A 24,875-nucleotide genomic window follows, 5' to 3' on the forward strand; every position below is an offset into this window, starting at 1 on the left:
ATGTCTGTTTCAATCTACTAATATCTTTCCTATTCCCACATCCCTCTCCCCTCCCTCCCATCACTTCCCTCAACCTAATGTAAGGTAAAGCTATTCTGCCCCAGTGCCCCCTCCCTCCTGAATTAACATCAGCATAATAGAGAAAACATTTGTCTTTGGTTTTGTGAGACTGGCTTATTTCACTTAGCATGATATTCTCCAACTCCAACCATTTACCAGAAAATGCCATAATTTTAGCCTACTTTCAACCTGACTAGTATTCCATTGATTATATATACCACATTTTCTTTATGCATTCATTTTTCGGGAACCACCTAGGTTGGTCCATAGTCTAGCTATTGCAAATTGAGCTGCTATAAACATTGATGTGGCTGCTGAGGAGGTCATACATGTGAAAATATTAAAAAAAAAAAAAAAAAAAAAACAAGTTGCTGAGCAGGATAAAATATTTTACATTACATATTTAATTATTTCATAGTATTCAGAGTATAAAAGGAACTCTAGTGACTCCATAATAAAATGATCAACAAATTTAAAAAAATGAATTCCGAATTTTGAACCCCTCAGATATTTCTACTACTCTTTATGGAGTTTTCTGAGAATGATGTTCAAAATGCCAATTGTTACTTTTTTCTCCCAGTCATCTGGAAGTTTCTAGAGAAAGGGCACCCCTTTCCTTCACTAGGCCTAAGTTCCAGTGATTTTGCTAACTTCTGTTGCTGGAAGAATTGCTTCTCTCTCAACTCAATTATAGGTACCAAAGGGGAAAATTAAACAAACTACCAATAGACTCAATAATATTTGAGAACTTTATGAGGCCTGACCTACCCTTGTTCACCCCAGTAATAATTCCAGGCCTTCCAGTTTTTTCAGAAGTAGTTTCTCCATGTACTGAGCATCTAAAATTAGTGACTTCTGTTCCAGGGAGTATATACTAAACATCCAATTTCTATAAGCAACAGAGACTGAGCATGTGCAAATATTCATACATTACAAATAGTTGGATTTGCATTGTTTGTAACTACTTCCAAAAACTAAAATTTGCAGCAGTAGTGTTAAAAATGTGTTAGAAATCACAGATTCCTGTTTCACCACAGAAAATACAGTACACTCTTCTTCTAGCTACTTGACAGCCTGGAATATAACACACTTGCCTCAGAAATTTAATGCATCAGTCAAATGAAAACTTTCCTTCACCCTATGCAGTCTTGTCAGAATGCCTATGATAAAAATCTGAAAGATAGGGGCTGGGGTTCTGGCTCAGTTATAGAGTGCTTCCCTAGCACATGGGAGGCACTGTGTTCAAGCATCAGAACCACATAAAAACAAATAAATAAAATAAAAGTTATTTGTCTATCTATGACTAGTAAATAAATAAGTAAAATATTTAGAAGTAAAAAATAAAAATCTGAAAGATAGTAGGTATAGTAGGTAATCCAGAGCATATGAGCATGGATATAATGATTCACTTGTAAAAATGCTGGTGAGAATATAAATTGAATAAAGCTATTTTTGAAAGTAGTATTAAGGTTCTTCAATAAGTTAAAATAAAAATGTCATATGATTCAGTAGTAGTAATTCTGGGTATGTATCCAAAAAAATTGGACTCATTAGATCATAGAAAAGACTACATTTATATTTTCATTGTAGTATTTTTCACAGAACCTGGTAAAAGAACTGAAGTACCTTTAAGGTATATGGTAGGTTGAGCACGGTGCCACATACCTGAATTCCCAGCAGCTTGGGAGGTCGAGACAGGAGAATCATGAATTTAGAGCCAGTCTCAGAAAAGTTTCAGCCAGGCACTAAGCAAATCAATGAGATCTTGTATGTAAATAAAATATAAAAAAGGAGCTGGTGATGTAGCTCAGTGGTTGTCTAGCTCTGATTTCAACACACAGCATAATAAATAAATCAATAGGCTCAACACATTGACCCTATGCTTTATTTTCCAAGAAGCAATTTACTTGCATCCTTTCTGGATTAACTGGACAGGATGTGTTACATTCTTTAACAAACTATTATCTGCAGGAGAAATGCAGTTTCAAAATAATGTTTGTAAGAGGAACGCAAATTACACTAAAGGGGAGACTTTCGTGATCTTGTTAAAGACCAGATTCTGGAACTCAGGGAAATAAAGATAATTCCTACTAACCATAAAATCTGCAAGAGTTTATGATTAAGAATTCAATTATAAATCATGAACATGAGGCTAATTAACCTAAAGTTTTCATGGCAATGGATACTTGAGAGTTTGATATTATCCTGCTATCAGTCCAAAGTCAAGAAGTGTACCTGGGCAGGATTCTTTAGAATGTTTTTTTAGATCTCTAATAAAATTGGAGAGAAAGAGAGCCATACTCTTCTCTTTACAGAGAGGACACATTCTCTCTCTTTAAAGTGTCACCTTTTTCTTCCTTCATGTCATTTTTAATAAACTCATTGTGTCTGCTTTTTTCTCATGTGAAATGCTCACAAAGAGAAAGCAAAATCTATAAACTGCCATCCAGTTCTTGGAGGAAAAATTATATATACTGCATCCATTTGAAATATAGCATAAAAATAGTTGATAAGGCAAAGAGGGAATGCTGGCATTAAAATTGTGAACAGAGCTGAGGGCAGTGGTGCACTTCTGTAATCCCAGGGTCCTGGAAGGCTGAAGTAGAAGGATCATGAGTTCAATGCCAGCTTCAGCAAGGTAGAAGTGCTAAGCAAATCAGTGAAACCTCTTTCTTTAAATAAAATACAAAATACTGCTGGGGATTTGGCTCAGGGGTCGAGTGAGCCAATAAGTTCTAGAATGACTTGTTATCCAGTGACAATTAATTGACCCACTACAGGCTGGAATTCAAGATTCAATCACAAGTTCCACAGAAGTCATATGGAAAATAGCTGGTGTCTTATAGATAATGTGGTTAAGTTTTTCCTGCACCCTCTGTCTGACTGGGTCACAGCATGGGGGATGCCATGGCAGAGCTACACCATTTGGAAACTGAAACCATGGGGAAGGTTAAATGTATTGTTTATGATACTCATGATATGGATAATAGGGTATACATCAATCAATAATAAAAGTACACATTAACTGAAATGGCAGGAAAATTCCCAAAATGAGACTAAAGATACAATTAAGACATGCCTGGAGATGTGTTTTAATATCTCTCAGGATACAAACAGTAGTGTTATTTCTCAAGAATTTATGAAGAAAATATTACAGATCTCAAGGTTCTTGAGAAAAACTTAACAATTTGCACTAAGCCCCACATTCTAAATCTACAATCTGTGCAACATACATTTCCCCCCACTAACAGGTCCTCCTTTGCCTTACACAGGAATTCATGATAAAAATGGGAAACACATTGTTAATATTAATGGTTAATGGGTTGTGTTGAAGAGCCTGCTCTTTTGTTAAATATTACAAAAACATAAGAATAGTTGTATTTTGAAAAAATATCAAAGAAACTCTTAAAGAAAGAAGTTAAATAGGTCATATGAAAATGAAAATTACCTTTGAAATTAAAAATAGAATAATATAAAATTAATATACATACATTTTAGAAGCACTTAATAAAAGTGCTTTTAAGTAATAGGCTATAACTACTTTAAGTGTTTTATTGGGACTTGAGAAGTAAGAAAGCTTACCAATAATCATAGGTATGCTTTAAAGTTAAAGGTTAATGATATAATTATACATATGCTTTAAAGTTAAAAGTTAATAATAGGTCAAGATACATGTAGTTGAGTTGTGTAGTCTAGCACTTATTGATTGAGGTGAAAATGTAAAAGTTTAATCGTGATTGGCAAAGGTTACAGGAAAATATTTTTAAAAATGTACTCAATATCTTAGGTAATTCATATATGTCTGAAAATATTGTAACTCTTAAAAATTATGTAAATCAAAGAAATTTTGAGCTTTGAAGCTATCCATTAACTACATGAAAAAACACTTGTAAAAAATGTTTAAAAATAAAGGCCCCTCTAGGGGCAGCAGGTACTTCTGAAGGCTGCTCATAACTTGCAACTATAGTCCTGTCTTGTCTTCTTTCACCTGAGCCACTCATCCTTCAGGATACCTGGATCTCTGGTAGCTAGGGCTTGACCTAAACAATAGAGATTTATTTTTTTTCTTTTAAATTTAATGTCGAGTTTGTTGATGGGCTGTATTGAAATATGTATAAATCTGTGATTTGTGCTCATATTCTCATAGTACCCCATACCAATGGGGGGTTAGACATCATAATCCTACCACTATGCTCAAGGCAAAATTGCAAATAAGCCTGTTTTTAATTGCTTATACTCCAGAGTCTAGAGATCTGGCACCCTCCATCTCTTTTTCATTTTTATCATTAATACTAGAAACTTTAAATTTTATTTGTACTTTTCAAGTACAGCATAAGGTGTGGAGAAATGGTGGGTATATTTTGGACTGGTCTCCTAAAATTGACAAAAGGCAGTTATGTAAGGGTAATGCCATGAATCCTGGAGGATTTTTTAGTAGCATCCTTACCTTCAGGGAAGGTGGCATTCAGAAAGATGTTTGGCACTTAATTGTTGCCTCAGAATTCTTACATTTTACTGACAAACCTTTACCAGACTTTGTAGGCAACAACTGTAACGGGAAGGTTCTTGCTATGGCTTATGGGCCTGTGTTCATTCTCCTTATGTTTTAATTACAGGAAATGTAAAAGTTAAAAGGGAAGATGATAGATATCTTGTAACATATAGTAAATGTAATTTAACTAATTGTATCACCAGAAATCATAGAGGAAAAGGAACGATGATGCTCCATCAGCCTTCCTTTGTCTTATTACCAGGAAATTTTTCAGAGCCATGGTAGGCTGATGCTGCTTTTCAAGTCTTACAACAAATACACGCCCAGCTACCGAGACCTAAGTGTGCTCTTGGACTCATAATAGTGAGAGTTTTTCCCTTGGTTTCTTTTATTGCTTCCATGGTGACAGCTTTGGTGGCCATATCTCAAATATTCAACATGCAAATTTTCTTAATTATTTGGCTCAGAATACTTCCAAGGATCTTCACAAATAAATGTTGATGAAAGGAATGAGACCAAGCTAAATGCCTTAGAGACTGCTGTCATGAATATAGATAATGAACTTTCCACTTTGAAATTCAAGGAAAGACTAGCTAGCTCTAAGTATGTGTGTGTTACTGCTGCCAAATGCAATGCTTCTTAATGGTATTGGAAGAAGCTTCAAAACCATTTGTTGGATATTTGGCAGAATAATGTTTGGATCTTTTGGAGCTGCATCATCAGATTCAAGATACAAAAATGTAAGATTCATTTTTCAGATCCTACTTCTTTAGCTGATCAAATACTTAAAGAATTAAACAGCTTTAACCCTGGAAACATTCTTAAACACTCTGCATGGTATATCCTTGTATTGTTCTCATTGCTACTTATTCTCTCTTGTATTGTAATTGTAGGATGTTGTGCCCCTAGAAGAAGAATTCAGGGACTGAAAATAATGACCCATCACCTGCTTTTTCAAAGAAAGGAGGAAGGATATGTGGGAAGCCCTTCTGAGTGACCCATGCCTTTCAGTCCTGAAGCAGGAGGCTCTGACCAGTCACTATATTTGTGGTGACTTGGGCGTTGTTCCAGCTTAGATAGAGAGGCGGGTCTTCAGATGTAGGCATTATTCATGACAGTTGACTTACCCTCATGGTCCTTGTAACCCTGCTCCTCTGGCCTTTTTTGAATAGAACTTTCTAAGAACAAGAGTCCTCCAATAAAAGCTCTCTTCTGAATGTGGTCACTTTCTCACCAGCCTCTCGTGATTTTCTCTTGCCCTCCCTTTTGGGGGGGGGGGCTGAGGCCAAGAGCAGAGAAGAAGTCCTAAAGCTTGTGTATAGTTAAAGTGTGTCTATGTTTTATTTGGTGTCCCTGGAAATTCACATGAGTGCCCTTAAGTTAAGCTGACTTTGCAGGTTGGAGGCGGCAATTTGTAACTGCGTGGGCAGCAATTTGCCTGACCTGCTTGGGCAGCAATTTGTAACTGGTGTTCAGAGGGATTACACACACACACACACACACACACACACACAGTGCTTATATTTTTCAAGAGTAAAAGCTAAATGAAAAATGTCCCTGAGATGACTAGATATCCACAAGAAGAAAAAATGTATTTGGATACGTACCTCAAATCATATACAAAAATAAAATTAAAAAAAGGATCAACGTCCTTTGTGTAATAGCTAGAAGCATAAAAGTCATAAAAACAGTTGAGGAAATTTTCATTACTTTGGATGTGGTTATGGCTATATAATATTTGTATTTATTTTAATCACGCCACTCAGATAGAATAATCCCCATTTAAAAGTGGTATGATTTCATGTCAAAATAAACCTTAATGTTATGTGTAACTGAAATTCAAAAATAAAAAATAAAATTTAAAAATGAAGAAAGGCACTGGAGATGTAGCTCAGGGGTAAAGCACCCCTGAGTCCAATTTTCAGTACCAACAAATAATTATTAAAGGAACAAAGACATTTCTCAGTGTAATAGGCTTAATCTTGACTCTGTTGACACTTCTGTGAATTCGGTGAAAATGAGAACCTTTTTCATGATAATTCATAATTTGTTAAAAAATATGCCCACAAAATTATAAGATTTCTCTTTTTTTGAGTCAACAATACATTCATGAGTACATGAAGAAGCGACAAGTATACAGATGTTATTGGGGGTCAGAAGTTAATTAGTTAATATTATTTCTTTTACAGCCCTTCAGCTAATATGATTCCACACAATGCTATGGATCATTTGGCTCCAGAGGAATAATCCTTACTCTTGGGAAATTTCAATTTTATTTAAGTCTATAGATTAAGAAAAATGGATGTCCAGGTTTGACTTATACAAGGTAAATGTGGTTGGAGTTTTTCTGATAGAAGTCCCCATTGGGGACAATGAAATTTCAAATAGTATATATGGAAGCCTAGATGAAGTCTATAGTTAAAAAAAAAAAAAAAAAAACATATTGGCTAAATTATAAATATATTTTTCTTTACCCTTCACAAAATTTATTATGCCATATCATAAACCTCATATCTAAAATCCTGTAGATACTTTCTAAATATGTGGCATTATAAGCAATATCTTTTGGCACATGCCTATAATCCTAGCAGTTTGGGAGGCGGAGGCAGGAGGATCACATGTTCAAAGCCAGACTTAGCAATTGGTCTCTAAGTAAAATTTTTAAAAGGGCTGGGAATGTTGCTCAGTAGTTAAGCTCCCCTGTGTTCAATCCCTGGTACCAAAAAGAAACAAAGAAAATTTGTCTTTTCTAAGAATCTATTGTTCAATTCAGGGTTTTGAGATTTTTACATGTTTTCTGCCAAGAATCTTGTAGTCCCAATTCTCATATTTACACTTTCCTTCCATTTAAAATTAATTGTGTAAAGTGTGAGATAGTGTTTGAGATCGTGTTCCAAGTTTTATATGGATAGTTGTTCCAGATGATATTAAAACATTTTTCGTATAATGTCTTGGCATTCTCCTTGAAAAATAATCGACCATAAATATAAGGATATATTTCTAAATTCTATTCCATTTACTTATTTCTTTTTGCAGTAATGAATTTGAATCTAGGAACTCTCTACCACTGAGATTTATCCCCAGTTTATTTATTTATTTATTTATTTGGTTTTGAGACAATATCTTGCTATGTTCCCAAGGGTGACCTCAAATTGTCAATTCTCCTTCCTCAGTCCCCTGAGTTGCTGGTACTATAGGCATCCACAACCATGCCTGGAATATTATTCCATTTAATCATTTTGTAAGTGTGACTCAGTACTGATTACAGTAACATTTTGAAAATAGCTTTCATGAAGATGTACTATATATACATAATAAAGGGTCTCTGCATGGTATTTTAACACATATGCCACATCCACTGATGAAATCCCTTTCTCAATTCCCACCTCCACTTTTTATCCTTTAAAAATCATCAACCTAAATTCAAGTTTAGCCTCCCCACATTAGGGACAGCATGCAGTGTTTGTATTTATGTGTCTGGTTTTGTTTCATTTTACCACTCTACCCTCCAATTTCACCCAATTGGTTGCAGGTGGCAGGATTTGATTTTTATGGATGTATGCATACATATATGCCATATTTTCTTTATCCATCTGCCCCAGAATTCCTAGGTGATTCTATATCTTGTCAATTGGGATGTGCCTCAATAAACATGGGCATCCAGGTATCAGATGAAGGTTTCATACTTGTTCATTACATACTCCCAAGTGGGATACCAGAATCACAAGGTAATTCTATTTTAGTATTATTTAGTTGAGATACAAAAGACTTAACCAAAGGCTCATGTGCTTGGCAAACATTTGACAATTAGACTACATCACAGTGCCTTATTTATTATTATTATTATTATTATTATTACTATTATTAATTTATTTTGAGGGAGCATTACATTAAGTTTCCTATCCTTGCAGCAAATTTAGGATCCTCCTCCTGTGGTCTCCCAAGTTGCCTACTTTACAGGCATTTATCACCATTCCTGGCCTCCAGCATATTTCTTTTTTATTGGAGACAGGGTTTTGCAGTGTTTGACCTTGAACTTGCACAAGCTCGCCTTAAACTTGTAATCCTCCTTCTTTAGCTTCTTAAATATATGGGATTAGTCATGTGCCATGATCCCAGCTATCATTAGTTTTTTGAGTAATATGCACAGTTTTTCATATCAGCTACCCACTTTACTTGCACACACCCGTGCATAAGTGTTGATTTTTTTCCTCATCCACATCATGTTTGTCACTTTTCTAATTTATCCATTCTTACTGGGATGTGATGATACCTCAGGTATTTTTTTTTTTCTTGTGGTTCTGGGGACTGAACCCAGGGCCTTGCACATGCAAGGCAAGCACTCTACCTACTGAGTTATTTCCCCAGTCTTCCTCATTGTATTTTTTATTTGCATTTTCCAGAAGGCTAATTATATTGAATATTTTTCTTCATGTTTGCTGGAACTTTTTGTTTCTTTTGAAAAACTGTCTACTTCGTTTGCCCACTTGAATGGCATTACTAAATTTTTGATTGTTTGTTTGGTGTTATGATTTTTTTTTGTTGTTTTTTACATATTCTAAATATGAAGATTGTATCAAACACATACTGGGCAAAGATTTTCTCCCATTTTATAAGGATTCCCTCCCCCCTTTTTTTCTTTGCTGTTCGTCAACTTTTTAGTTTAATGGAATTTTTAATTTTTATTTTTTTGTGATTTCAAAATTCTGTACAAAACATTTGTTGTCCTTACAAGAGTCTTAAATTGCTTTCCCTTGTTTATTTTGTAGTTTCACAGTCAGGTCTTTTACCCATTTTGAATTGATTTTGAACAGGGTGAGGAATAGGGATCCAGTTTCTTTGAGTACTGAAACTTTATAGTGAGCTTGAAAATTGGGATGTATGAGTCTCCCAATTTTTTTCTTTATATTTTTATTGAAAATAAACAAACAAACAAACAAACTGTATTTGGTATTTGAGTTTGACTGAACTTCCATATTCACTTTAGGCTTACTATTACATCTTTTTCAAAAATGGCATGTGGGAATTTTGATAAGGTTTACATTGGTATGTAAATCAATTTCCATTTTACCATTTCAGCAACATTAATCTTATCAATAAATAATCAATGCCTATTTATTCTTTTAAACATTTTCTATAGTATTTTCTGTTTACAAGACATATTTGTTTATAAATATTTTGCTATGTATTTAATGTTTGATACTACCCAAAATGGAATTTTTAAAAGTAATTTTGCTTTGAATATTTATTGTTCAGTTACAAAAATTGTATTGGTTGATTGGTGCTATATGCTGCACAAATGCTGAACTTTTTTACTTAAATCATTCTTTCGTAGAGACCTTAGGATTTAATTCATGCAAAGCCATCTATCTGTTTTTAGAGTTAGATATAGTTTGATAGTTTCATTTCACATTTCTAATATGGAATTTTGTTGTTGTTGTTGGGTACCAGGGATTGAACTCTAGGGCCCTTGACTCCCGAGCCACATCCCCAAACCTATTTTGTATTTTATTTAGAGATAGGGTCTCACTGAGTTGCTCAGCACCATGCTTTTGCTGAGGCTGGCTTTGAACTCACGATCTTCCTGCCTCAGCCTCCCAAGTCACTGGGATACAGGTGTACACCAACCATGACCAGCTCTGATATGGATGTTACTATTGTGTTTTTTTACTGATTCAATCTCTAATTAAGTCTTTTGAGATTTTCTATGTCTAAGTCAGTTTTGATGGATGTTATGTAAAAATTTGTTCACATTCAGTTGTTCATAATATGCCCTTACATTTTTCTAAATTTTTTTTTTGTGGAGTCTGCTTTGATGGTCTCACTTTTTTTTGTTATTTATTAACTTGAGTACTCTCTCTCTCTCTCTTTTGCTTGGTTAATTGAACAATGAATTTTGTAAATCTTTTGAACAATCAAGTTTGTTTTCTTAATTATTTTGTCTATTTGTTTTATGCTTGCTCTATTCTTTATTAAAATTTATCCTCTGTGCAATTTGATTACAGCTTGCTTCTCTTTCTCTAGTTACTGTGTAAATTTAGGTTTTTGTTTGGGCAGTTTTTCTTTTACAATGTAGGCCTTTATGGTTATGAATTTTTTCTCAGGGCTGCTTTATCTGCACCTCATCAGTTTTGCCATGTTTGCTTTCATTTTCATGTTTGATTTTCATTTTTATCCACCTCAACTAGTTTCTATTTTTTTTCTTTTTCTTCTTCCTAAAGAGTACACTGTCTAATTACTACATTTGTAAATTTTTAAATTTTCTGTTTTATTAACTTTAGTTCATTGTAGTTACAAAAGATACTTGTCCTAATTTCAGTGCTTTAAAATTCATTGACATTTTTAGGGCTTTAAAATGGCAAGTTCTGCACAATGTTTCCTACACACTGGAGTAAAATGTGTATTCTACTCTTCGGGGAAGAATATTCTATATAGTCCTCTAGACCTAGTATAGTTATATTGTTGTTCAACTTGTTTTGTTTTGTTTTACATGGACTTTCTGCTAGACATTTCATTCATTCTTGAAAATGGGATATCACAAATTATCCACCCCTTTTTGGAGAAATTTTTCTTCCTTTAATCCTAAGAGTTTTCACTTCACATATTTTGGAGCATTGTTTTTTTTTTTTGACATGTATACATTTATAACTTAGTTTGTGAGATTGCCCCCTTTACTGATATGTATTATATATTTTAATTTTTATCATAAATATGCATATGTATTTAATATATATTTTAATATATGTAATTACAAGTATATATCATGTTCTTGACTCTATCTAACAATTTCTGTTACAGATGATTTTGTCTGACATGTGCATAGCCCTCCAGCTGTTTTCTTTGTTGTTTTTTATTTGTTTTTACTTGTACTGGGGGTTTTACCCAGGAGCACTTTACCACTGAGACCTATCCCCAGCCATTTTTATGTTGTATTTTGAGGTAGGGCCTCACTAACGTTCAAGGAGCCACCTGTGAATTACTTGGGGGTCTTCTATTTATCCACCTAAACTATTTTCTAGGTTTTTTTTTCTTTTTCTTCTTTCTAAGAATACACTGTCTAATTGCTACATGTTAGCAAATTTTTAAATTTTATGTTTTTTTAAACTTAATTTCATTGTAGTTACAAAAGATACTTGTCATAATTTCAGTGCTTTTAAATTTATTGACATTTTTTATGGATTTAAAATGTGAAGTCCTTGACAATTTTTCCTACACACTGGAGTAAAATGTGTATTCTACTCTTTGGGGCAGAATATTATATATAGTCCTAGAGATTTAGATTTAAACTTGGGAACTATTGCAGCTCCCTGAAGCACATTAAATTGCCCAAGGCACATGACCTCTAAAAGGTACTAGGTGATATTCATTGGCTGTGACCAACTTTAAAACTAGCCACTGCAGATTTGTGTCATTTGTTTCAGACTTTACAGGAACATTCTTCTCTACCTTCTCATCAAATTTGGCAGAAGAAAGAATTGCCATAACAAAAGTTGAATCTGCCATGATTACTGCACAGCTTACTAGAATTAATCCACAAAAACCTATATATTGATTAACATTTCCCACTCTTCATACTCCAACAGGAGCAATATGGCAATATTTGGGAATTATTGAGTGGCCTTGCCTACCTCATTCTCCTCAAAAGTCATCAACTCCATATCATGGCTTTATTGCACAGTTAGTTACTAAAGGAAGAACACAAGTTTTGCAGATAGTTGGGTCATAGCCTAATATTATTGTTGCACCTTTTTCTTCTCAAGAGCATGATTGGCTTTGGTAATCTTCTAATACTTGGCAGGTAGCTTTTGCTAATTTCCCTCGCCAAATGGAAAGCCATTACCTTCATGAGAAAATTATTCAGTTTACTCTTGTGACTACATTATTTTTTCCCAAAATTGTATGTGCTTAAAAAATAGTTGGATAGCTAACAGTATTTGCTGATGGATTGAGTTCAGGAAAAGCAGGTTTCTATAGCCATGCTTATACAGAGATAATACAGACATCATATACTTCTGCGGAATGAGCAGAAATTTAAGTTCTGATTTGTGCTTTAATTCATTTTGCAAATGAGTCAATCCATATTTATTCTTATAGTTTATGTTGCAGTTGGAGTCACAAAAAAAATTGAAACATCAACTACTGGGAACACACCATTGCAAGAGTTATTTAATTTGTTTCAGACCTTATAAAAGACAATTCAAATGTGCCACCATCCATGTTTCATTAGCCATATAAGGGCACAATCTTCCAGGTCTTTTAGAATCAGGTAATGATAAGATTGATAAATTTGTTGCCGTTTGTGAATAAATATCTTTATATGATTGTGCACAAGGGTCACATTTTTTACATCATCAGAATGCTTCTACTTTACATAAAAAAATTAATATTTCTGGGGAAAAACTTGTCTAATTGTTCATCAAATCTCACAATATTTTATTTTCACCAACTGGGGTTAATCCCATGGTTTATGACCAAATCAGTTATAGCAAATGGATGTAACTCACATCGGTCCACTTGGCAAACACTGTTAAGTTCATGTTATTGTTGATACTTACTCTAGATTTCTTTTTGCCACTGCCTGTGTAAAAGAAAATACTCAGCATGTTATTTCTCACTGTCTAGCTTATTTTGCAGCATTAGGATGTCCTTTACAGATTGAAATTGATAATACTCCAGCTTATATAATTTTTATTTTCAGCAGTTTTTCCATCAATTTTGTATTGATCACAAAACATGATAAAAAATGGCCTCAAGGTCCAGCCATTGTAGAATGAGCTCATATATATATATATATATATATATATATATATATATATATATATATATATATATATATATATATTTTAATTTATTTTATTTTTTTTACTGTGGGTTGTTCAAAACATTACAAATTTCTTGACATATCATATTCCACACTTTGATTCAAGTGGGTTATGAACTCCCACCTTCACCCCACACACAGATTGCAGAATCACATCAGTTACACATCCATTGATTTACATATTGCCATACTAGTGTCTGTTGTGCTCCGCTGCCTTTCCCATCCTCCACCCTCCCCCCTCCCCACCTCTCCCCTCCCCTCCCCTCCTCTCTCTCTACCCCCTCCACTGTATAACCCTGAGGGTCTCCTTCAATTACCATGCAATTTCCCTTCTCTCTCCCTTTCCCTCCCACCTCTCATCCCTGTTAAATGTTAATCTTCTTCTCCTGCTCTTCGTCCCTACTCTGATCTTAGTTACTCTCCTTATATCAAAGAAGACATTTGGCATTTGTTTTTTAGGGATTGGCTAGCTTCACTTAGCATAATCTGCTCTAATGCCATCCATTTCCCTGTAAACTCTATGATTTTGTCATTTTTTAATGCAGAGTAATACTCCATTGTGTATAAATGCCACATTTTTTTTTATCCATTCGTCTATTGAAGGGCATCTAGGTTGGTTCCACAGTCTTGCTATTGTGAACTGTGCTGCTATGAACATCGATGTAGCAGTGTCCCTGTAGCATGCTCTTTTTAGGTCTTTAGGGAATAGACCAAGAAGGGGAATAGCTGGGTGAAATGGTGGCTCCATTCCCAGCTTTCCAAGAAATCTCCATACTGCTTTCCAAATTGGCTGCACCAATTTGCAGTCCCACCAGCAATGTACAAGTGTACCCTTTTCCCCACATCCTCGCCAGCACTTGTTGTTGTTTGACTTCATAATGGCTTCCAATCTTACTGGAGTGAGATGGTATCTTAGGGTGGTTTTGATTTGCATTTCTCTGACAGCTAGAGATGGTGAGCATTTTTTCATGTACTTGTTGATTGACTGTATGTCCTCCTCTGAGAAGTGTCTGTTCAGGTCCTTGGCCCATTTGTTGATTGGGTTGTTTGTTCTCTTATTGTCTAATTTTTGGAGTTCTTTGTATACTCTGGATATTAGGGCTCTATCTGAAGTGTGAGGAGTAAACATTTGTTCCCAGGGTGTAGGCTCCCTATTTACCTCTCTTATTGTTTCTTTTGCTGAGAAAAAACTTTTTAGTTTGTGTAAGTCCCATTTGTTGATTCTAGTTATTAACTTTTGTGCTATGGGTGTCCTATTGAGGAATTTGGAGCCCGACCCCACCAACTGTAGATCGTAGCCAACTTTTTCTTCTATCAGACGGCACATCTCTGATTTGATATCAAGCTCCTTGATCCATTTTGAATTTACTTTTGTGCACGGCGAGAGAAAGGGATTCAGTTTCATTTTGTTGCGTATGGATTTCCAGTTTTCCCAGCACCATTTGTTGAAGATGCTATCCTTCCTCCATTGCATGCTTTTAGCCCCTTTATCAAATATGAGATAGTTGTAGTTTTGTGGATTGGTTTCTGTGTCCTCTATTCTGTACCATTGGTCCACCCGCCTGTTTTGGTACCAGTACCATGCTGTTTTTGTTACTATTGCTCTGTAGTATAGTTTGAAGTCTGGTATCGCTATACCGCCTGATTCACACTTCCTGCTTAGCATTGTTTTTGCTATTCTGGGTCTTTTTGTTTTTCCATATGAATTTCATGATTGCTTTCTCTATTTCTACAAGAAATGCCGTTGGGATTTTGATTGGCATTGAATTAAACCTATAGAGAACTTTTGGTAATATCGCCATTTTGATGATGTTAGTTCTGCCTATCCATGAACAGGGTATATTTTTCCATCTTCTAAGATCTTCTTCTATTTCTCTCTTTAGGGTTCTGTAGTTTTCATTGTATAAGTCTTTCACCTCTTTTGTTAGGTTGATTCCCAAGTATTTTATTTTTTTTTTTGAAGATATTTTGAATGGAGTGGTTGTCCTCATTTCCATTTCAGAGGATTTGTCTCTGATATACAGGAATGCCTTTGATTTATGCGTGTTGATTTTATATCCTGCCACTTTGCTGAATTCATTTATTAGCTCTAATAGTTTCTTTGTAGACCCTTTTGGGTCTGCTAGGTATAGAATCATATCTTCTGCAAATAGTGATAATTTAAGTTCTTCTTTTCCTATTTTTATGCCTTTGATTTCTTTCGTCTGACTGATTGCTCTGGCCAGTGTTTCGAGAACTATGTTGAACAGAAGTGGTGAGAGAGGGCATCCCTGTCTTGTTCCAGATTTTAGAGGGAATGCCTTCAGTTTTTCTCCATTCAGAATGATGCTAGCCTGAGGCTTAGCATAGATTGCTTTTACAATATTGAGGTATGTTCCTGTTATCCCTAGTTTTTCTAGAGTTTTGAACATAAAGGGATGCTGTACTTTGTCGAATGCTTTTTCCGCATCTATCGAGATGATCATATGGTTCTTATTTTTAAGTCTATTGATGTGGTGAATAACATTTATTGATTTCCGTATATTGAACCAGCCTTGCATCCCAGGGATGAATCCTACTTGATCATGGTGTACAATTTTTTTGATATGTTTTTGTATCCGATTCGCCAGAATTTTATTGAGGATTTTTGCATCTAGGTTCATTAGAGATATTGGTCTGTAGTTTTCTTTCTTTGAAGTGTCTTTGTCTGGTTTAGGTATCAGGGTGATGTTGGCCTCATAGAATGAATTTGGAAGTTCTCCCTCCTTTTCTATTTCCTGAAGTAGCTTGAAAAGTATTGGTATTAGTTCTTCTTTAAAGGTTTTGTAAAATTCTGCTGTATACCCATCCGGTCCTGGGCTTTTCTTAGTTGGTAGTCTTTTTATGGTTTCTTCTATTTCCTCAATTGATATTGGTCTGTTTAGGTTTTCTATGTCCTCCTGACTCAATCTGGGCAGATCATATGACTTAAGAAATTTATCTATGCCTTCACTATCTTCTAATTTATTGGAGTATAAGGATTCAAAATAGTTTTTGATTATCTTCTGTATTTCTGAAGTGTCTGTTGTGATATTGCCTTTTTCATCCCGTATGCTAGTAATTTGAGTTCTCTCTCTTCTTCTCTTCGCTAGCATCGCTAAGAGTCTGTCGATTTTGTTTATTTTTTCAAAGAACCAACTTTTAGTTTTGTCAATTTTTTCAATTGTTTCTTTTGTTTCGATTTCATTAATTTCAGCTCTGATTTTAATTATTTCTTGCCTTCTACTTCTTTTGCTGTTGTTTTGCTCTTGTTTTTCAAGGATTTTGAGATGAAGTATGAGATCATTTATTTGTTGTTTTTTTTCTTTTTTTAAGGAATAAACTCCAAGCAATGAATTTTCCTCTTAGAACTGCTTTCAATGTGTCCCATAGATTCCGATATGTTGTGTCTGTGTTTTCATTTATCTCTAAGAATTTTTCAAATTTCCTTCTTGATGTCTTCTATAACCCATTGATCATTCAGTAACCTATTGTTCATTCTCCAAGTGATGTATGCTTTTTCCTTCCTTCTTTTATCGTTGATTTTCAGTTTCATTCCATTATGATCAGATAAGATGCATGGTATTATCTCTACTCCTTTATATTGTCTAAGAGTTGCCCTGTGACATAATATATGATCTATTTTTGAGAAGGATCCATGTGCTGCTGAGAAAAAAGTGTAACTGCTTGATGTTGGGTGGTATACTCTATATATGTCAATTAGGTCTAGGTTATTAATTGTGTTATTGAGTTCTATAGTTTCCTTATTCAACTTTTGTTTGGAAGATCTGTCCAGTGGTGAGAGAGGTGTGTTGAAGTCTCCCATGATTATGGTATGGTGGTCTATTAGACTCTTGAACTTGAAAAGAGTTTGTTTGACGAACATAGCTGCACCATTGTTTGGGGCATAAATATTTATGATTGTTATGTCTTGTTGGTGTATGTTTCCCTTAAGCAGTATGTAGTGTCCCTCTTTATCCCTTTTGATTAACTTTGGCTTGAAATCTATTTTATTTGATATGAGTATGGACACTCCTGCTTGTTTCCGAAGTCCATATGAGTGATATGATTTTTCCCAACCTTTCACCTTCAGCCTATGTATGTCTTTTCCTATCAAATGCGTCTCCTGTAGGCAGCATATTGTTGGGTCTTGTTTTGTGATCCATTCTACTAGCCTGTGTCTCTTAATTGGTGAGTTTAAGCCATTAACATTTTGGGTTATTATTGAGATATGGGTTGTTCTTCCAGCCATATTTGTTTATTTCTGTTACTATACTAGGTTTGTTTTCCTCTTAGATTATTTCCCCCGCTTTACTGTCCTACCTCCCACTGTTGGTTTTCATTGTTATTTTCCATTTCCTCTTCCTGTAATGCTTTGGCGAGGATGTTTTGAAGAGATGGTTTTCTAGCTGCGAATTCTTTAAACTTTTGTTTATCGTGGAAGGTTTTAATTTCATCTTCCATCCTGAAGCTTAATTTCGCTGGATACACAATTCTTGGTTGGAACCCATTTTCTTTCAGTGTTTGAAATATGTTATTCCAGGATCTTCTAGCTTTCAGAGTCTGTGTTGAAAGATCACCTGTTATCCTGATTGGCTTACCCCTAAATGTAATCTGCTTCCTTTCTCTTGTAGCTTTTAAAATTCTCTCCTTATTCTGTATGTTGGGCATCTTCATTATAATGTGTCTAGGTGTGGATCTCTTATGATTTTGCACATTCGGCGTCCTGTAGGCTTCTAGGATTTGGGATTCTGTCTCATTCTTCAAGTCTGGGCAGTTTTCTCGTATTATTTCATTGAATAGACTGCTCATTCCTTTGGTTTGGAGCTCTGTACCTTCCTGTATCCCAATGACTCTTAAGTTTGGTCTGTTAATGTTATCCCATATTTCTTGGATGTTCTGCTCATGGTTTCTTAACAGTCTTGCTGAGCTGTCTATGTTCTTTTCCAGTTGAACTACTTTGTCTTCATTGTCTGATGTTCTATCTTCTAAGTGTTCTACTCTGCTGGTAGTATTCTCCATTGAGTTTTTAAGTTGGTTTATTGCTTCCTGCATTTCTAGGATTTCTGTTTGTTTGTTTTTTATAACCTCTATCTCCCTGTATAGTTGATCCTTTGCTTCCTGGATTCGTTTGTGTAATTCATTGTCGAAGTGATCTTTCATTGTCTGATTTTGCTGTTTAATGTCTTCCTTGATACTCCAGATCATCTGAAGCATGTATATCCTGAATTCTTTATCTGACATTCCATCTGCTGCAGCTGTTACCTCTTCTAAAGTTGCGTTGACCTGCATTGCTTGTGGTCCTTTCTTTCCTTGTCTTTTCATACTGCTTGCATATCTTTCCTGCAGGCGCGGGCGGCGGCTCTGCTCTCTCCTTATTCCAATTGGGTTGTCGTGGCTACCACGCTGGCAGGTCACTGGGCCTGTTCTGGGTGCTGGCGGCGGCTCTGTTCTGCCCCTACTACAATTGGGGTGACGAGTGTACCACGCCGGCAGGCCACCGGGCCTGATCCGCCGGTCAGGTGCAGGTTTGCCTACACTGCAGGCGCGGGCGGTGGCTCTACTCTGCCCCTACTCCAAATGGGGTGACGTGTCTGTCATACCGGCAGGCCACTGGGCCTGTCCCGCTGGTCGGTCGCAGATCTGCCCACCTTTTGGTCACGGGTAGAGGCTCTGCTCTGCCCCTACTCCAATTGGGGTGTCGTGACTACCCCGCCTGCAGGATGCTGGGCCTGTTCCTGGCATGGGTGGCGACTCTGCTCTGCCCCTACTCCAATTAGGGTGGTGTGTGTACCATGCCAGCAGTCTCCTGGGCCTGATATGCCAGTCTGTTGCAGGTCTGCCTACCATGGAGACGCGGGCGGCGGATCTGCCCTGCCCCTCCTACCATGCCTGCGGACCCCTGGGCCTGATCTGCAGGTTGGTCACAGGTCTGCTCACTCTGCGGGCACGGGTGGCGGTTCTGCTCCGCCCCCACTCCAATTGGGGTCACGTGACCACCACACCGGCAGGGCCTGATCCGGGCTTGGGAGAAGGATCTGCTCTGCCCCTACTCCAGTTGGGGTGACGTGTGTACCACACTGGCAGGCCACTGGGCCTGACCCGCCAGGCTGTCACAGGTCTGTTTACCTTGCAAGCGCGAACGGCGGCTCTGCCCTGCCCCTCCTACCACGCCCATGTACCACTGGGTCGCGGGTCTGCCCACCTTGCGGGTGCGGGTGGCGGCTCCGCTCCGGCCCCTCTCCAATTGGGGTCACGCGGTCACCACGCTGGCGAGCCACTGGGCCTGCTCTGGGTGCTGGCGGCGGCCCGGCTCCTCCCCTCTGGCTCGACGACAAATTGAGGAGACTCGAGTGTCTGTGCCTCACCCCCCCTACCAGGAGACCAACTGTTTATGTCACCGCTGGTATTGATGAAGTTCTCTCCTCCGCCGCTTTCTGATGACATCAGATCTCTGCCATGTTGGTATCCTATGCGAATAGGATAAGTGAAAATAAGTGAAAGCTACAATGATACATCCTATGCGAATGGCAGCATTTCGTTCCCCTTGCCGGGCAACCAAAGCAACGGGTGAGTCCTGACCGGCCCTCAGCAGGACCCGGACCGAGAAGCAGTTTCCGCGGGCTCCTAGCCCCGGGCCAGGGAAGTTCCGGGAGCCGGAACTCGGCCGCTCCGTGCTCGGTGTAAGCTCCTATAAGTGTAGGCTCCAAGAAGCAGTCCCCGTGGGCTCAGTTCCAGGAGCCGGAATTCGGCCGCTTAGTGCTTGGTGTATGCTCTGATAGGAGCAGGGTCCAAGAAGCAGCCTCCACAGGCTCCGCGGCCCTGGGCCAGGGCTGTTCCGGGATGGTTCCGGGATCCGGAACTCGGCCGCCCCACGCTCGGTGTTCGCTCCGATAAGATCAGGTTCTAAGAAGCACCCAGGCACTGAACCCTAGCAATCTGTCTGCAAGCCGCAGGCGAATTCCTGCCTGAAATTACCTGTTCTATGGCTGAATGAGCTGCGGTCAGTCGAAAACAGGTATGGTGACGTCAGCTTTCCAACATGGTGGCTGTTGGCCTCCTCTGTGGTCTGACCGGTGTGGAGAACCGAGATGGACCGCTTCCTTCCCCCGTCTCGAACCCAGAATTCAGCCCTGAGTACGGTGCTTGCACGGCTGGCAGAAACTGCAGCGCTGTATCCCTGTGTCACTATCTCCTCATTTCCCAGCGCACACTGCAGACTCTAGCCGAGGGGCGATTTGCTGAATAAGCAGTGTTACCCTCCGTGTGACAAACCTCTCGCGTTTGAGTCCCCTAGCCGATCCTCGTGCGATGGAAATCCTTCCTCCAGGTTCCGGAGCACCCCACTATTGCTGGAAATTCCTAACAAGATATCCTTTAGCCATCCTGACTTGTCATACTCCCACACAGTGAAGCAGCACACGGGGGCAATGCACTCCCCTCGCCGCCATCTTCCTTCTCCGAGCTCATTTATATTTTAAGCTACAATTACAAAAAGGGGGGAATAAGGCCCCATAAAATAACCTTAATCATGCTTTGTTTTATTTTTTTTTAAATTGTGACTCTGAAAGTCACACTGCAGCTGAAAGACACATCTTCCACGGCAACAGGTTCCTTGGTCCAAGTTTGGTGGAATTATTTACAAACATAACAACAGAAAGGATCAGCTTAAGTGATAGTGTGGGGTAGAGGTCATGCTTGTGTTTTCCCAGAAGGTGCCTCTCATCCTATTGGGGTACCTGAATGTGCTATTAGACATGGAGGACCTAGAACCGAAGTTCAGATGACTGAAGATTGATCCAGAGATGTCAGCCCTGACCCCCAGCAGGAAGTGAAAGCTACAAAAGAGGAAGAGGAAGAAGAAGGCCCGGAGAGACTGAATGTTGAATCTACCATCATGGAAACAACTGGAGAATCTAATGCTACAACCTGAACAGATAGTTCGATACAAGGAGGAACTAAGTCTGCAGCCACAATGTTTGTGGCCATGTTAGCTCTGTTGAGCTGTCCAGTAAATGAGGTTCAGAGAGAAACCAGTTGGACATATTTTCCAGACCCACCTTTGGTACACCCAGTGGTGTGGACCAGAGAATTCATCCCAGTATTTACCAATGATACTCATGTAATATGTGGTTTTACAGATACTCAGTTTACACCCATTCCTGTGACTGGATTTAATTATACTGATTACAGTGGGCAACTACATATATATTGGTCCCATGATAATATGCTGGCTATCTCGGTGTATCTTTTGAAGAAGAAAATAGCATATGGGGGATATAGACCAGCCAATCGTACTGAACCCTGGGACACTAAGCAGTATGTCCAAACAGTTTATAAAATGGGACTTTCTCATAACAAGCCAGTCATTGCCACAGACTGTCTGCCAATACGTTGCTGTCCTAATCATTCTGCAATAGAATTTGGCACCTTTCCTAAATGAATAGACTGTGCAAATATCTTGCCAGTACAACAAAAATCTTCTAGAAATAGTAGATATATTTTAGACTGGTCTCCAAGAATTGACAAAAGACAATCACATAAGGATGCCATGATTCCTGGAGGTTTTGTTGGTAATATCCTAACCTTCATTGAAGGAGGTCTCCAAAAATATATTCAGTGCTTAATTGCAGCCTCCCATATTTCTTATTGAGAATATGAGAGCCCTATGCCTGACTTTGTAGGCAGAAGGTGTAAAGACGGTTCCTGGTATGGCCTGCAGGCCTGTGTTCAATCTCCTTATGCATCAACTACTGGAAATGTAAGAGAGTTAAGAGAAAGGATGATAAATATCTTGTAGCCAGTAAAAAGTGCAATTTACCTAATTGCATCACTAGATATAACAGATGGAAAGGAACATTAATCCTCACCACTCTTCCTTTGTCTTACTACCAGCCAACATTTCAGAGCCATGGCATGCTGATGCTCGTGTTGAGGTTTCACAATAGACATATGCTCAGGTGACCAAACTTAAGCGAGCTCTTGGACTCATAATTCTTGGTTATAATTTTTATAATTTCATTTAATTTAATTCATCACTTCTATGGTTACAGCCTCAGTGGCTATATCTCAGAACATTCAACATGCAAATTTTCTTAATAATTTGGCTCAAAATACTTCCAAAATACTACCTATATATTTTTGGTTCAAAAAGCCCTCAATAATCATAAATATTGATGAAAATATAGAAACTAAATTGAATGCCTTAGAAACTATTGTCATACATATTGGTAATGAGCTTTCTGCTCCCAAATTTAAGGAAAGGCTTAAATTCCATCTGACTATGAACATCTGTGTTACTGCAGCCAAATATAAGCCTTCCTAATGGGATTGGGAAAAATTTAAATCATCTAATGGGCATTTGGCATAGCAAATAATAATAGCCTGGATCTTATGGAGTTACAACACAACATCCAGGATATTCAAAAAAGCAAAATCGATCTTATAGATCCTACTTCTCAAACTGGAAATACTTCAAGAATGGAATGGCTTTAACCCTGAAAACATGCTGAAACACTCTGCATGGTATATTATTGGGATGAGATGTTTGCTACTAGTTCTTTTTTGTATTGTGATAATAGGTTGTCACCCTCTCAGAACAAGAATCCAGGAACTTGAAATAACAGCTCATCATTTTCTTTTGCAAAGTAAAAAGGGGGAATATGCAGGGTGCCACCCATGAATTACTTGAGGGTCTTCTCTGGGTATGGAGCCATGAAGATTTAGGTATAACCTTGGGAAATATCCACATCTCCCCAGAGTGCACTAGATTGTCCAAAGCACATGACCCTCTTGTTGCCCCAGAGTTGGGCAAAACCCATTGGGAATGGCAAAGCCCACCTTCTACCTTATTTGGCAAAGAACATTCCATGGAAAACCTTTGATATTCCCTGATATAAATAAAGCAAACAGGGGCTCCATTTTGCTCTTTTGATTGTGGAAGCTTCCTCCCTAAGATCAGCTAGCCCATTCCACCCCCTTTTAAAATTACTTTCTGTATCCTGTGGGTTTTTTTCACCCCTGCTTTACCTTTCTTAGCTTTTGTTTTGCAGCCAGACCATTCCACCAAGAGGAACTCTGTTTATACCACCTGCAGTTTTGAATTCATGATCCTTTGCCTCAGCCTCCCAAGTCACTGGGATTACAGGCCTGCACCACTGTGTTGGGCTATTGATTGCTATTTTTATATTTTTTTATATTTTATTTTTATTTTCATCCCGTCTTTGTTTTGGAATCTAAAGTGAATCTGATGTAGACAGCAGAACAATTTTGTTTGATTGTAGGTTTTTACCCAAGGGTGCCTTAACACTGGGCTACATCCCCAGCCACTTTTTAATGTTATTATATTTTATTTTCAGACAGTGTTACCCTAAGTTGCTGATGCTAGCATCAAACTTGTGATACCCTAGCCTCAGTCTCACAAGGAGCTTAGTGACAGCATTGCACCACTGTGCCCAGATGATGATGATTTAGACAGGATCTCCATAAGTCACTGAGTTTGCCATCAAACTTGGAGTCCTCTTACCTCAGCCTCCTGAGTTTCTAGAGTCACAAATGTGTGCTTCATACCCAACTTGATCAATATGTTTTCTAAAATTGGAAAAAATTGGATTTATATGCAGTAATAGTCATGAAAAAGTAATAGTAATGAACCAAATGCTTCTTCTATATAGCCACTTGTTTTCTACCTATATGTTTTTGGTTCATCAATTTCCCATTATTGCCTATTAATGATTCATTTTTCTTGTGTACCATTTTTATTTTATTTTCTTCTTTTGGCACATGTTTAGTTTTTCCTTAGTGATTGTTCTGGGAGCTCTAACATCTTAAATTCATGACAATCAGTTTTTATTCATGCAAATCAGTTTCAATAGTATAGAAAAATTTTGCTAATCTTACAGATTTGTCCCTCAGTCCTGGTTTTTATCATTGTCATAGACTATAAATTCATGCATCATGTGTCTTCTATGGCTTAGATATCATTTGTCCCCAAACAAGCTTAGGATTTGGATACTTGGTCATCATTATTGTAGCACTGAGGCATGGAAAACTTTCAAATGTGCTGTCTACTGGGCATTAATTCAGTCACTGGGGACACCACCCTCAGGAGGAATGGATGCTAGTCTCTTGGAATGAGTTTTTGAGAAAATGAGTTGTTATGAAAAATCAAGACTGACCCTCTGTGGTCTGTGGCTCAAATTGGTCCATATGATTTTTCCTCTTCCACTTGTCCCCACTCTGATGACAGCCACCATGCTGGAATAGAGCAAAGTGGGTACTCCCAAGAAGCCAAGTGGATGGGATCCCTTTATCTTGGACTCTCAGACTCTAAAATTCTGACCTGAAGGACTTTTTAATCACAAACTACTCAGGCTTAGGTATTTCCTGATAGCAATGAAAAATGGAGTCTTGTAGTAATTCCACATCAATGTTTGTTTGTTTCTAAGTGTCATTTTTGTGTTCTAAGTGTTCTAAGTGTTATTGTTGCGCTCATTTATTTAAAAA

This window comes from Marmota flaviventris, chromosome 13 (assembly GCF_047511675.1).
Source record: "Marmota flaviventris isolate mMarFla1 chromosome 13, mMarFla1.hap1, whole genome shotgun sequence".
NCBI lineage: Eukaryota > Metazoa > Chordata > Mammalia > Rodentia > Sciuridae > Marmota > Marmota flaviventris.